General features: G+C 38.7%; 1 protein-coding gene and 1 long non-coding RNA gene across 3 annotated transcripts in view; both read right to left on the bottom strand.

Annotated features, from left to right (window-relative positions):
• LOC120099822 (uncharacterized) overlaps window positions 1–13,717 on the bottom strand; it is a 138,613-nt gene extending 124,896 nt beyond the window's left edge. The window contains exon 1 of the long non-coding RNA XR_005499100.2: window positions 1–13,717. This exon is cut by the window's left edge and continues 38,614 nt beyond it. This is a non-coding gene — a long non-coding RNA (uncharacterized LOC120099822).
• The window catches only part of Gabrg3 (gamma-aminobutyric acid type A receptor subunit gamma 3), a 623,439-nt gene that overhangs the window by 451,997 nt on the left and 156,534 nt on the right, over window positions 1–14,908 (bottom strand). The window lies entirely within an intron of this gene.

The raw sequence follows: 14,908 nt of genomic DNA on the forward strand, positions 1-14,908 counted from the left end.
TCTTCTCTTCAGTGTCTTTTTCATTAGACATTCATAAAATTCCTAAGCTAAAATTTGCTAAAGTGATGGGAGAAGCAGTCAAAAAAAAAGATAATTGCTCCTTTGAGGAATGTCAGAAGACAAAAAGCAAATGGTAATAAAATCAAACATTTGAAAGACAAACAAAACAGAAATTGAAATGTCTTCAAATTCTAAAAGAGAATCCAGATGCCTTTAGAGATCTGAAAGAAAACAAGGAGCAAACTAAACTGAGCCACATGTCTACTACCTAGATACTTCAATCCAAATACTTAAAAGCAGAGCAAAAAGGTATCTATCAAATTGGGATCCTTAATTAATCAGATCAGAATAAACAAATGGAATGTTGACCAAATCAAAGAAGGTCCAGAGCTCTGGGAAAAACTTATAGGTTCAACAATCTTGTGAGGAAAGGAAGCCAGATGGTCTGGATGTGATGAACCCATGCAGATACCTGGTTTCCAAGAATGTCATTTCTCCAGTAAAAAGTGGATCATTCTCAGGGTCCCAAATTAGATGCCATAACTGTTGATGCCAAAATCATAGCTCTCATCTTAAAAGGGAATAAGAGTTAGTTTATCAGAGCTTACTTTACCCTAAATTCTATGTTCTAATTTGGAAACAATTTCATGAGGATTTACAGTTTTACAAAAACAAAACAAAAAAAAACCCCAAAAAACAAAAAACAAAAACCCCTATGAATCAGGCAAGATAAACAAGGAATAATGACTTTTGTAGGAGCTAGAACTAGTGAAAGTTGAGGTCATTAACCTCTGAACCTGTTATTCCGACAGATATGAGGAGAAAGACCACTAACCCAAATGATGGCCCAATTAACTAAAGCAAGCAATTAATTAAGGAAGCTTTATAAAAATTCTTGTTCATGAGCTGTCTCTCCCTAAAGGCAGGGTTCAATTGATCAGCCTTGGACATGAGTAAGTAAGGGTTTTTATATTTTGGGAGTAGAGTGTTACCAAATGGGTGATTTGGCAGGCAAATAGGTGGGTTAAAGAAGCAGAACAGAACCATAACAAGTTAGTCCTAACAACCTCTTAACACAAAGTCATGGTAGCAAAGTGGGCATATCAATTGACAAGGTGGCCACAGCAAGGTCGTCATAATAAGGTGCCCACAACAAGATGGCCATAACAAGGCTGTCAAAAGAACATACTCATAACAACTTTTTGAAACAAAGACATAGTTGCCGTTTCCAGGAATAGGCAGTACAGAAACATTTGTAGATAACATTACAGGTGGGGTATGGCTGAAATTTTAAGAAATAGAGAATTAATCACATGATTAAATGGAGTGAATTTAGTTTGATTTTTACTATGAGATGACTTTCAAGCCCTGAAGGCAGGCTGTCTCCAGAGCATTGAAGTTCTAATTAATCATATCCTGCAACACAGCTTCTTTTTAGGAGTTCTCATTTATATTGAAGAACTGGTGGATCTCTGCAGGAACTGGTTTAAACATTAACTTCATCACTAAAGATCAACCTCACGTAAATACTGAGGTTTCTTGGTAATGCTTTGCATAGTGCAAAATGTTAAGAATAAATTGGTTATCTGTTGAAGATGCATACTTCTAATAAAATCCCTTAGTTTAAAAAGAAGATTAACTTCTTGGTTTTCCACTTATGCCACCTATTAGGCAGCAAAGAGTGAATGCTGATTCTGGCTTCTGGCAACTACAGGTTGTCTTGTAGCCATTTGGGGCAAAAAAATATCAAGTAGTTCTAAAAATCTACAGATAAGAATTCTATCAATCTAGGATCTGTCATCTTCCTAGGGTCAGAGTACAGCCTATCTCATTGGTTGAACCTCATTAGACCCTAAGCCTGGAGCCCATCTGTAATGAGCCTAGCCTTAACAAGGAAGATTTTATAAGCAAATACTTCTGCCTCTACCTTTGGTTGTCAGACTGTGAAAAAAAAAAGTCACCCCCAGAACTGGAATTTTCCCAGGAATCTCATGAGAAAGAAAAGGTTGAAGAAGGCCAGAGAAGGAGCTTATCTCTTTCACACAGTTCTGAAAATTTGTCAGACCACGTTGAGAGAAAGAAAATGATGATGGGTAGGAAGACACTATGACCAGGACAGCTTATCCATAACTTTTGGCCTCTATTTATACCCAAACCTCATGACAGGGTGCCCCATCATGTACTTGGGGTGTACACTTTACTGGACCTCTTTGTTCCTCTCTCCCATATAAGCACACTTTCTCTCATTTTCACTATTTCTTATCATGATAAGGTGGCCACAACAAGATGGTCATAACAAGGCTGTCAAAACAACATACCCATGACAACTTATTCTCACTTTTCATACAATCGATAGAGACATTATGTTGTGTAAAGTAAGCAAACTACATTGAAAGAACATCTTACCGTAGACATGTAGGGGATAAAGCATTACCATTTTCCTTGCCTGTTACAAGGATAGCTCTGGGATCCTTGACAGGACAGGTGAACTAGAAGACAAAACTATACAAACGTATTGTGGAAGGTATTGCATATAGTGGGATCAGAAAAACAGCCTTCTAAACGTAGGTGCTCTTATGCCTAGGTTGAAAGACTTGGACAACTATGCAGAGTGCGACTAGAAAGAGGTAACAGGGAGGAAGGAACATAGCATGCCTTAAGCGTACACATCCTGACTGGTACCTCTGTGTCTTCATTCCAGGTACGAAAAGGGCTCCTATAGAATGAGGATCCTAGGAAAATCAACGCAAGGCTGGAAAATTCTTTCACATCCTTCTTCAGGCAAGAAGATGGAAAGTCATTAACTGACATGCCAAAATGGAGGAAAATTTTCACAGGGTCTCACCTCTACAAGCAGTACCACAGCTTTTAAGGATCAGATTTTTCTTTGTTTCTTTTTATATTCAAGGATGAGACTCTAATAGTAAGGGATTAGCCTTAAATTAAGGCAACATTAACTGCACTCAGTAGGTATATATAAATATATATAAATATATATATATTTCTGATATCAGTTTATATGATAAATATATACATAAGCATATAAACTGATATCAGAAATACGTATAGAAGAGGCTAAAATGCAGAGTTGGGGAGAGAAGTGAAGAGATGGAGGGGGGAGGGAGGGAGAAGGGAGGATGAAATGTAGTTACTGTTATAAAATCCTAAATAAACATGTTTGAAAATGAACAACTAGTTCTGTAACAAATAAGTAAAGAAGACAGACAGACAGACAAAGGGAAGTAAAGGAGGGATCTTCCTACTTCTGCTGCTTCTTCCAGTGCCAAGACAGCATACCCTGGAGCATCATCAAGTACAGAGGCCAATAGAGGACAGCGTGCAACACTTGTAATCCATCAAATCTAGCAACACTATTTCCATGAATCTCATCAGAAATTCCATTTACAGGAAAAGGATGTGTGCTGAACCTCTTGTACAAGCCAAGTGCCCCTCAGTATTACCTTATCAGATAATAGTTCCGTCCGAGGCATCTCCAGAGCCACTTTCTAATCACACTTATCAGGAGAAAAAGGGAGCAGGAAAAAGGCACCTTAGCAAGCCTTTGAGATGTTTGACAGCCACAGAAATGGTGTGAATTACTTATGCTAAGACAATTAATTTTGATTTTCCCTTGAGGAGCTTTGGTATGTCTTTCTTTTCTCAAGTTTCTTTCTCTTAACTCTGATACTTAAAGTCTATGTTATAATATCCTTCAGAAAACCCCCAACTTCATTCTGATTAGTTCTGAAATTATTTTCTGTGTCAAAGTCACTGATCCCATTTGGCCTGAGTTTATGTTCCTAAATTATTATAGGAATTCCTCAGGCTGAGGAAGGTGACAAGTAGAGCTGTGCCTCTTCTCCTGTAACACTGATAATAGATTGGATGGCACAGGGCTGTAATTCACTACTCCACATGCTGACGTAGTTGATCATATGTTCAAAGCTAGCCTGGACAACTTGGATACACTGTTTCAAAATTTAATTTAAGAAGAGAGCTTGCACAACTGTAATCCCAGCTCTCAGGTGTCTGAGTCAACAGCAATGATACAAGTTGGAGGTCAGTTTAATCCACATAGACAGTTCTAGGGCTTCTAGGACCTTATAGCAAGACACTGTTCCCAATAGACAAACAAACCCATACCAGATAATTTTTCAATTAATTAAAAAGTTGTAAGACTGGGGCATTTTTTAAATGCAAGGGGCTTTTTAAATAAGAGAAAGCTTAAATATCTCGTGAAAGTTTTTATTTCTCATGAAAACTATTTAATGTTTTAATAAATACAATTTCTAAAAGCCATTGACTTTTTCCTCTATGGATTCTTTCTTTACATAATCCATAAAGCAGGGGTCTTAGGAGAGTATAAGAACCCATTGTCTAAGGAGTGTTGAGTGAGGCTGGGTAAGGTTGTGTCCTTCTGAGAAATGCTGTTCTGAGACAGGTGTGCAGTAGTTACAGGCTCCTCTGGGAGACCTGTGACTCAGAAGATATCCTTAGGAGTTTAGAAGAGGGCTGAGCAAGTCGGGACACATTTATTTGCTGACTAGTACACACAGAATGAATGGATTAATTAAAACTTTCTAATGATCTTAATAACCCTCAAATAGACATGGGATGGTTTTTTAGAACACCTACCTTTCCCTAGAAATTTTCAAATAATTTCTGATGTCATATAGGTAGCTCATGTGAAATCAACTTGAATTTGTTTCAGTAACTCATCAAATCTGTGTCTCCTCCCCTCTGTGGTATCCGTGATCCAGGCCCGGTCCAGAATGGTACAAGATCATCCTGAAAAGGAGTAGGGATAGTGTGGCCTACTCAGTCCATTAAGAGAAAGCCCATTTTTCTAGGCACGTATCGTTTATTTACAGCTAAGAAACTGAGTACTGGTCTGACTCATGGAAAGATGTCCTGTGAAAAAGCAGTGCTCTGATTTGGATGGAAATTTTCATGGAAATGGATTGGATCTGTTTGTTTGCTTGTTTGTTTGTTTGTTTGTTTGTTTATTCGTTTGTTTTTGAATTGGGGGCTCAGCTTTTCTAAATAGACTTCTAATGGCTAAGGAGTCACAAATGACCCAGAATTTCTTCTGATCTTGATGTTGTGATTACAAGCATGCTATTATGCCAGGTTTATGGGTTACTCAGAATAGATCCCAGGGCTTTATATGAACTAAGAAAGTACTCTACAAAGAAAAGTATTTTCCAACCCCAAAAGTGAGATTTTAAACAAAGGCATAGGAAATAAAGAACTTTGTTGCCTAAAGTCAAATTGTGTAGGTTTAAAAGGTTCTTCCTCCCTTAGTTGAACTTGGTTATCTAAAGTCCAAGTATCAGTAGAATTTGACTCGTTTTGGTGTTTTGATGATGAAATAGTATGTTATTCCCTCTGTGCCTCTATCAGACTCAAGTTTGAGGAGGATGCTATCTAGACGAGGATGGTATTTCAACCATTCTATTATCTCCTCCCTTGGAAGGGGCCCCTATACCATGCTCTTCCAAGCCTTATCATACTATTTACCTGATGAATGCATTTCAGCATGAAATTTTGTAAGATGCGCAGTTAAAGCAAACAGATTTGTGTTTAGAAAGAGCTCTACATATAAGCAATGGGGTTTATAAAGAGCTCCACATATAAGCATTAGTGAAGTGGTTTGTCTTCCTCTTTTTTTCCAGAGGAGAAACAGTAGTCACATTATTGTACTACCCTTCTTATTCATGGTATTTGCCTTGACTTAAATAAGTAAACAGATTTTTCCATGCTTTCATTTTTCATTCAGACACTCAGACAGAACAAAGTACAGCATATCTCAAGCATGTATTTTAAACCTAATTAAGACACAAATTGCACAGCCAGTTTGTCGTTTATAAAGGGGAGAGGGAGAAGGCATAATGATAGTGACAGTGACAATTGTCCTTTTATGACCTACATAGGTATGGTTTGCATGCACAAATATACATGCTTGTAGGTACATGGTCACATGCGAGGAGAGTATGCATGTTTGCATGTAGAGGAGCAGGGTTGATGATGAAAATTAGAGTTCTTAGAATGAAGCTGCATCTGCAAGATTGGTTGACTGATTAAAACTGAAGTAAGGGTGAGAGGTTGGAATGTTACAGGTACAGAGGTTAATTATCTCTGGCTAGCATCATCCCACTAAATCTAATTGATTAAAACATCTCACAATCTATTGACTTAACAGAACCACAGGCTTCCACCAAACCAAAAGCTAAGAACACCTAAGCCTTAACGAAAATCTCCCTCCACATTGCTGAAGCATCTCTCTAATGTTTCCACTAATGTATTTTAAACTTGCCTTGATTTGTGACTTTCTGTTTCTGGAAATGTATAAAACTTCCTGGAACTGCTTCCACATTGGAACAGGCAATTTGGGATAACCTAAATCTGTATTTCTGGGCCTAAGTCACTCAAATTTGATTCCAGAGAAAAAGTATCTCTTATCCCCTTTAATATGAAAGATTTGCTCTTTACATTAATAGTAAAACTTTATTCTTTAGTTGCTCTCCACTCTATTTATTGAGGCAGGGTCTGTCACTTGAACGGAAGTTCTTCAATTCGACCAGTTTGCCCCACAGATGAAGTTCCTGTGGCTGACATTCTAAGGTGACAGGCAGCAGCTGTGGGTGTCCTGTTGCTATGTATCTTTTGAACTCAGGTCCTTGTTGGGAAAAAGCAAAAGAAACTTGGGAGCAAGCAAAGGAAACTCATCATAAGCACTACCATTTTGTTTTCACACGCCATTTTAATCATAGAGTAAAACTAAGTTCAAACTCTAAGGCCCTAAGGGAGCTGGGAACTTCCTAAGAGCTGGGCAGCTTCAGTTTTTCTTCTTTTGTTTTCATAAAACACAATGACTGTTCCTAACCACAGTTTCCATTTTTCATCTTTTGGTCTACAAAGCATAATGAATATTTCTAACTACAGCTACTATTGTTCATCTTTTGTTCTCCAAAACATAGGGACTCTCCTTAACCCCAAAAGAACAAACTAGTTTCATTGGTTGGACTGTAAAACCTACATTCTGTATCCTTTGACATGTATCAACAACATATGAAAAGTCCTTATCCCTAAATGCTGATTGTTGATAAAACGTAAGTGTAGCTTGGCATAGATGTTTATGGTTTTCAAGTTTAAACACACTGTAATATTCTGACTCATGGTAGCAGTTCCCTAATCTGATCTGTGGCCGATTAATCAGTAGAGCCTTGATTACAATACATTTTTTTCTTTACTTTGATCTACAGTTATGTTGGATCTAATTAGACCTCAAAACATCCTTACAGTTGCACGGAAAGTGCTTCATCCACAGAGCCATCTTTTCTTGTGTCCCTTTTTGACCAAAAATTTTATGAACTTCTTACTCTCCATTGCAAGCCAAGTCTAAGAAGAGCCAAGGTTGAGCAAAAATTCTTAGCCAAGTGACATTGATCAAAGTCTACCAATTTTGTATATAATCAGATTCCTTCCTATCATCTGACCACCTTGGCTTGTCTTCAGTGAGGTCCGTCCAGTGAGCTCATCTTATTACCCCTCACAGTTCCTCTCAGTAATTTTCTTCCCACAGACTCCCCATCCTATTATCTGTGTTGATTGTATTTGGAGCTCATATACCTACTGTGAGATCTTGTCACCCACTGCAGTATGTGCCGAGTGAACTCTGTTTTTACCACTAAGCACTGTCCAGCTTTGGTGGTGTGTTGACAAACCAATAGCATAGCATATTCCCAAGACCACTACATCACTTTCCATTTTAATATTGGGAACTTTGGAAATTATTCTCTGTTTGCAAACATATAAAATACTGTTTCATGTAACACTTAAAAAGAGAATATTTTGTTTGTTTGGGGGTTTTGTTGTTTCTTTGTATGTTTGCCTGTTTTTAGACAAGAAGTTGTTATATTGCCCAAGCTGGCCCCAAATAATCCTCCTGTTTTACCATTTCAAGTAACTGAGACCTACAGTGCATACTGCCACATTAGATTTATCCATAAGGAGGAATTCGATTATATAGAAAACTGGTAGACTTTGATCAATGTCACTTGGCTAAGAATTTTTGCTTAACCTTGGCTCTTCATAGACTTGGCTTGCAATGGGGCTTTCATGGAGTAAGAGGTTTTTAAACTTGAATAATATGAGAATCAAGATGTGGTGAAGATAGATTCAAGCAGGATTCAGATAAGCTGGAACCCACGTTCTAGAACAAGAGGCATATTTTTATAGTGCTGATACCACAGGAAGGAAGGAAACACTCAACTGAGCAGTGTGGAATATGCAGTTCCAATAAGGTGTGGAGGAGAGGTGGATGATGAACTTTTCACCATTATTCACTGATAATGGGGAGGTTAATGAACTGTACCCACATATTGAGGTTAGATATATACAAGGTCTCCTTGGACCTAGCATAAGTGCCCATCAGTGGCTCAGCACAAGTCAACATGGCCAACTAGAACTGCACCTGGATTTTCTGGTTTTGTAGAGAGCTGTAGATGGTACTGGGTTTTCTTTCCTTAATTTTAATTATTATATGACTTTTTTCAGTAAATAGACTGTGATTTTGTAAGCATGGTTATTTTGGGTATACCTTAGTGTTTCTATTGGGAGAAAAGACACCCATGACCATAGCAACTCTTCTAAGGGAAAATACTTAATTGGGGCTGGCTTATACTTCAGAGGTTTAGTGCATTATCACCATGGTGGGAAGAATCGCAGCATGCAGGCAGACACTGGAGAAGTAGCTGAAAGTTGTACAGTTGGATTGGCAGGCAGCAGGAGGAGAGAACCATGCTGAGCCAGGTTTAAACATCTGAAACTTCAAAATCCACTCTGCCCATGACATACTTCCTGCAGGAAGGCCATATTTCTTAATAGTGCTGCTCCCTATAGGTGTGAGTTGGCCATTTTCATTCAAACTGCCACATGATACATAGAACCTCTTCAGCAATAGGATACTACGCAACTTCTACTATTAACAAAACAAGCAGCCTACTTGAAAACACTGAAGAGTACATGGCAAGGGACCCTTCAAAATGCAAAGGTAGCGCAAATTTCTAGAGTTGATACTATTTCCTGGAAGAAAGCAAGAAAAGGATTATGTCAGAAAACTGGAATTTCTTGGAGTGGCAGAGGGATGCTATGATTTTACAAATAACAACAAAAGTCACATGAGTTGAATTCATATGGTGGGAAGAATGTACACACACATCAGAGAGAGAGAGAGAGAGAGAGAGAGAAAGAGAGAGAGAGAGACAGAGAGAGACAGAGACAGAGACAGAGACAGAGAGAGACAGAGAGAGAGACAGAGAGAGAGACAGAGAGAGAGAGAGAACTACTTAAAATATAAACAGAGAAGCCAGAACTGAAAGAAGTTCAAAACTACAAAACTATGGAAAGAGGAATTGATCAGTGGCTGCCAAGAGTTTGAGGACAGGAATTAATGCGGGGAGAGAGAGAAGATTTGGAGACACCACATAATACAACACAAGTAGACACATGTCAGTACAGTCTACAAGACCTACAGGATGACAACAAGGAGTGGACTCTGTGTATTTAAGGTCCTGTGCTAATGAAAGGATCAGCATAGGAGTGACTGGTTAATGAAAATGACTAAAGAGAACAATTATTCTCTGGGAAGCGACATATGGGAAGCAAGGACCGTATAGGAACCCTGCACTTCATGCTCCAGTCTTTGGCCATCTAAGTCATACATCTTGAAACACTTTTCAGTAAGAAGGTCTTCTGTAACTTTATATTAGCACAAACTAGAAACCAGACAACAAAGAAACAGTAAATTTGGGTATGGATAGCCACAGAATTTTGTTTACATATGAAAAGAATTTATTTTTTACAAAAAGCTAGAAGCAATGGAAATTACTCTTACTTAGTGAAGAATGCTGGCAGGAGGGAAAGCCAAGGAATCCCCTAACTCCCCCGCCACACTTTTGCTTATCTTATTATGAGCATTTTCCCTGCCAACAATAATGTAAGCCATAATAATTTTACTCATGAAAAGCTAGAAAATAAAAGGCTAGAATTATAAAAATCAGACACCAGAGCAAATAATTTTATCATGAATCGAGAAAGTTGCTGTGTTGTGATAAAGGTAACAATTCTCTAAGGAGAGATGATCATATTAAATATCAAATGTCAAATGCGTGAAGAAAAACCTGACAGAAATGGAATAGGATCTAGAGTCACCAATTCCTACAGCTGAGCATAGTACCCGTGTGGCCTAGCACCAACTGACAGATCAAGAATACAGGGAAACAAGATCATGTAGGTGGTAAGGCTAATCTTGAATGTGAGAGGAACCATGCCATAGGCTGTGGTCCCAGATGAAATGAAAAGAAAAAAGGAACTAGAAAATGATCATTTGACTTTCTTCTCTTCCTGCCTGCCAGTACAAGGTAACTTCCCACTCCTGCCAACAAAACCTTCCCACCATGCTGGAATGTGCCCTTGAACTCTGAGTCAGAAAAGCCTGCCTGCCTGCCTGCCTGCCTTCCTTTCTTCCTTCCTTCTTCCCTTGAGTTGCCTTTCTCAGCCGGCAATCATAAAGTCACTACCCAGTAATTTAGACATCCACATTTTCACAAGGATAAGTGTCAGAAATATTTAATACTCTAAGCCATTGAATCTATACATGTCATCACAACCAAGTGGGGCTCATTCCCAAATGTGAGGCTAGTACGATGCTCATCAAGCAATCCCTGTGAATCAGCATAGTAATAGACTAAACAGAAAAGCCATACAATTATAGTAGTCTGGCTCAAAAAAAAAGGCCACTGGGCAATGTCAAACATTGATTCCAGATTTTAAAAAAAAAAGACCAGAATATAGGAATAGAGGAGATAATTGTCTTAACAGGGAAAAGAAAATGGAGAAAGTCTACACCCAACATCCTATTTATAAGCATGAAACATTTTTGTCTGAGACTGCGATAGAAGGCACGGCTCCCCACCACTCTTCAGCATCTTACTGTAAGAGGCAATTAGAGCAACTGGACAAAAGGAAAGACATTTTAAGGTAGAAAAAAAAGGAAAATAAGTATGTTTCATTGCATATGACCAGTCTTAGTTACTTTTCTGTCATGGAGATAAAATACAATTTCAGAGGACTGGAGTCCATGATGGGGAGCGAATGCATGGTGACCAGAATGCTGAGAGCTCAAAACTCGATCTGTAAGCAGGAAGCAGAGAGAACACTGGGAATACTGGGAGCCTTTTGAAATCTCAACATCTATCCCAGAGACAAACCTTCTCAATGCACCCACATTATCAAGGCCATATTTCCCAATGCTTCCCCAACCCTTTCACCTCTGAGGAACAGATATTCAAACATATATATCTATAGAGGTCATTCTCCTTAGAACCAATACTTGTCCTAATCATAAGCTACAAATGTAGAACACTAAATTTTCAACACTGAAAGCAGCCCTGGAAGGGTTCAACAAACCCCAGGTTGCAAGACACATGTGCAATATACATATATGGCGATCATCTGTTTATAATCATCTTTCCTATTTAAAGAAATGAATGATTGGAGTGAATTGTGGGTATTACTCTGAATATTGACAAGAATGTCTGTAAAGTAAAGTTGTGGAGAAAGAGAAAGAGGGGGTAGGAAACTTTTTTGTTCTTTCAATGTCAGTTAAGAAGAAACCATAATTTTTTTTTCATTTTTACCATTCCTTTTTATTTCTCAATTTTCATAGTCTTGAAGATAAAACAATATGAACCATTACATACATATTTTTACAATAAAAATATGTTAGATAATCTTGTCGGAGGTCAAAAGTTATATCTTGTCAATAACGTCTTGTAGGAAGCTCATCCTGCCAAGTCACAGGCAAGTCTTCCCCCCTAGGCTTCTCCTCATTGCATTTGGATTTATTCAAAGTGGAATAACTGATGGTAAACTGACCAATATGTTACTTGATCTAGTGGGAAGAAAAGAAAATGCATCTTAAGTTAGCACAATTTCTTCAATTCAAACATGACCGTGACTTGTATCTTAGTAGTCTATTATTGGTCACAATGTAATAGTGGGTGTGTTTTGTTAGTCTGGAAAAGTGAAGTGTTACCAGAGAATATTCTAACATGATTATTTACTCTACAAACACATGGCTAATTTCAGCAGAGCCTTTAAGACTGCTCAACAACTCCTCTCATCTTTAAAGTAAAGTGGAGCATATGATAACTGCTCCACTTGGTTCACCTGCAGGACTACTATGTAGTTGTCAACCCCTATACCATAGCATTACCTCACTACTTGTATTACTGTGAGGCTCAAAGCTATTTCATGTATATACTCTTAACATGAAAATCTTCCAACTTTCTTTAATAAATATTTATATCCTCAAATGCTCACCTCTCTCTCTGCTCACCTGGTTGAATCTCTTCCTTCCAGAAAGAAGGTTGAAGACTTAGTGGATACCATTTCCATTTCCATCAGCTTAAACTCCTAACAATGCTCAAAATTGTAGCAATTCTTTTGAGCTAAGTCTTGAGGTGGAAGTAGAAATTCAGCAGAGCCTCCACCCTACCCATAATACACATGGTCTAGAGAAAGAAGTAAACCTTTGTGTGCTGGTTTACTAAAGTTTGGGGTTGGGGTACTTCCTTAGCAAGACCTAAGCTAGGAGTGGTATCAAAGAAAAGTAATTGAGTAGGATGTGTCAACATAGTAAAGAAACTGGTAAGATTTCTCAGCATCAACCATCCCAATCCTGGAAAGCAATCAAGTGTATACAGCAAGTGCTTAATCAATAATAATATTCAGGTTTCAGTAAGAGAGGGTTGGATGACTTTTTACTGTAGTTGTGCCCTTCCCTCCTCCCTAGTTCAGAGATGCCTTAGAGTCAAGAGGCAGCATTTCTTGCTATGGTTCCTAGTATTCATATCTACAGAGCAGAATTTATTTTTGTAGAATTGTAGTTCATTGTGTTGCCTGCCTGATGGTTGAGTGATGAACCAGCCCAAGAGATTTGGTTTTTTTCAAGCCTAATTAAGAACAACACAGGGTTGAGAATGCTCTGTAGTAGGCATTTGTCAAAATCATTTTAAGACACATTCATTTGTAGCTGCTGCCTGGGATGAATGATGACAGAGAAAATAATAAACAATCTAAAAAAACTTGGCAGAAAAGACTAAGCAATGAGGTAATTCATGGAAGAAAAAAATAAAGAAACCCTAAATAAATGGAAAGATGTATATGTTCATCAGAAGACTGGGTATTATTAAAGGGTCAACAGCTTTTGGACTGATCTGTAGAACTCAAGCAATTAAATTTCCACCCAAAATCCAGTTCACATTTTGCTGAGATGGAAAGTGAGTTGTAAAATCTGTAGCATAGCAGAATAAATCTCACACAGCAAAAACAATTTTAAAAGAGAACAAAACGTGGAGGAGTCACTTCCTGATGTTAAGACTTACTACTGAGACATAGTGGTGAAAAGAGTGACTTACTGGCAATGGCATAGGTGCTTTAAGCAATGAAAGAAAACAAGAGGCCAGAAGTAACATTATACATTTCTAGTCATTTAACTTTTGGCCAAGGGCATTCAACAAGGGAAATAATAGTGTTTTTTATTGAATTACTGTAATGCATGGAGTAATCACTTGTGAAGAATGATCTTATATTCTTTTTTTTTTATTAACTTGATTCTTATATACATTTCGAGTGTTATTCCCTTTCCCGGTTTCCGGGCAATCATCACCCTCCCCCCTCCCCTTCCTTATGGGTGTTCCCCTCCCAACCCTCCCCCCATTGCCGCCCTCCCCCCATAGACTAGTTCACTGGGGGTTCAGTCTTAGCAGGACCCAGGGCTTCCCCTTCCACTGGTGCTCTTACTAGGATATGCATTGCTACCTATGGGGTCAGAGTCCAGGGTCAGTCCATGTATAGTCTTTAGGTAGTGGCTTAGTCCCTGGAAGCTCTGGTTGCTTGGCATTGTTGTACATATGGGGTCTCGAGCCCCTTCAAGCTCTTCCAGTTCTTTCTCTGATTCCTTCAATAGGGGACCTATTCTCAGTTCAGTGGTTTGCTGCTGGCATTCGCCTCTGTATTTGCTGTATTCTGGCTGTGTCTCTCAGGAGCGATCTACATCCGGCTCCTGTCGGTCTGCACTTCTTTGCTTCATCCATCTTGTCTAATAGGGTGGCTGTATATGTATGGGCCAAATGTGCGGCAGGCTCTGAATGGGTGTTCCTTCAGTCTCTGTTTTAATCTTTGCCTCTCCCTTCCCTGCCAAGGGTATTCTTTTTCCTCATTTAAAGAAGGAGTGAAGCATTCACATTTTGATCATCCGTCTTGAGTTTCGTTTGTTCTAGGGATCTAGGGTAATTTAAGCATTTGGGCTAATAGCCACTTATCAATGAGTGCATACCATGTATGTCTTTCTGTGATTGGGTTAGCTCACTCAGGATGATATTTTCCAGTTCCAACCATTTGCCTACGAATTTCATAAACTCGTTGTTTTTGATAGCTGAGTAATATTCCATTGTGTAGATGTACCACATTTTCTGTATCCATTCCTCTGTTGAAAGGCATCTGGGTTATTTCCAGTTTCTGGCTATTATAAATAAGGCTGCAATGAACATAGTGGAGCACGTGTCTCTTTTATATGTTGAGGCATCTTTTGGGTATATGCCCAAGAGAGGTATAGCTGGATCCTCAGGCAGTTCAATGTCCAATTTTCTGAGGAACCTCCAGACTGATTTCCAGAATGGTTGTACCAGTCTGCAATCCCACAAACAATGGAGGAGTGTTCCTCTTTCTCCGCATCCTCCCCAGCATCTGCTGTCACCTGAGTTTTTGATCTTAGCAATTCTCACTGGTGTGAGGTGAAATCTCAGGGTTGTTTTGATTTGCATTTCCCTTATGACTAAAG

Source organism: Rattus norvegicus, chromosome 1, assembly GCF_036323735.1.
Source record: "Rattus norvegicus strain BN/NHsdMcwi chromosome 1, GRCr8, whole genome shotgun sequence".
NCBI classification, from domain to species: domain Eukaryota; kingdom Metazoa; phylum Chordata; class Mammalia; order Rodentia; family Muridae; genus Rattus; species Rattus norvegicus.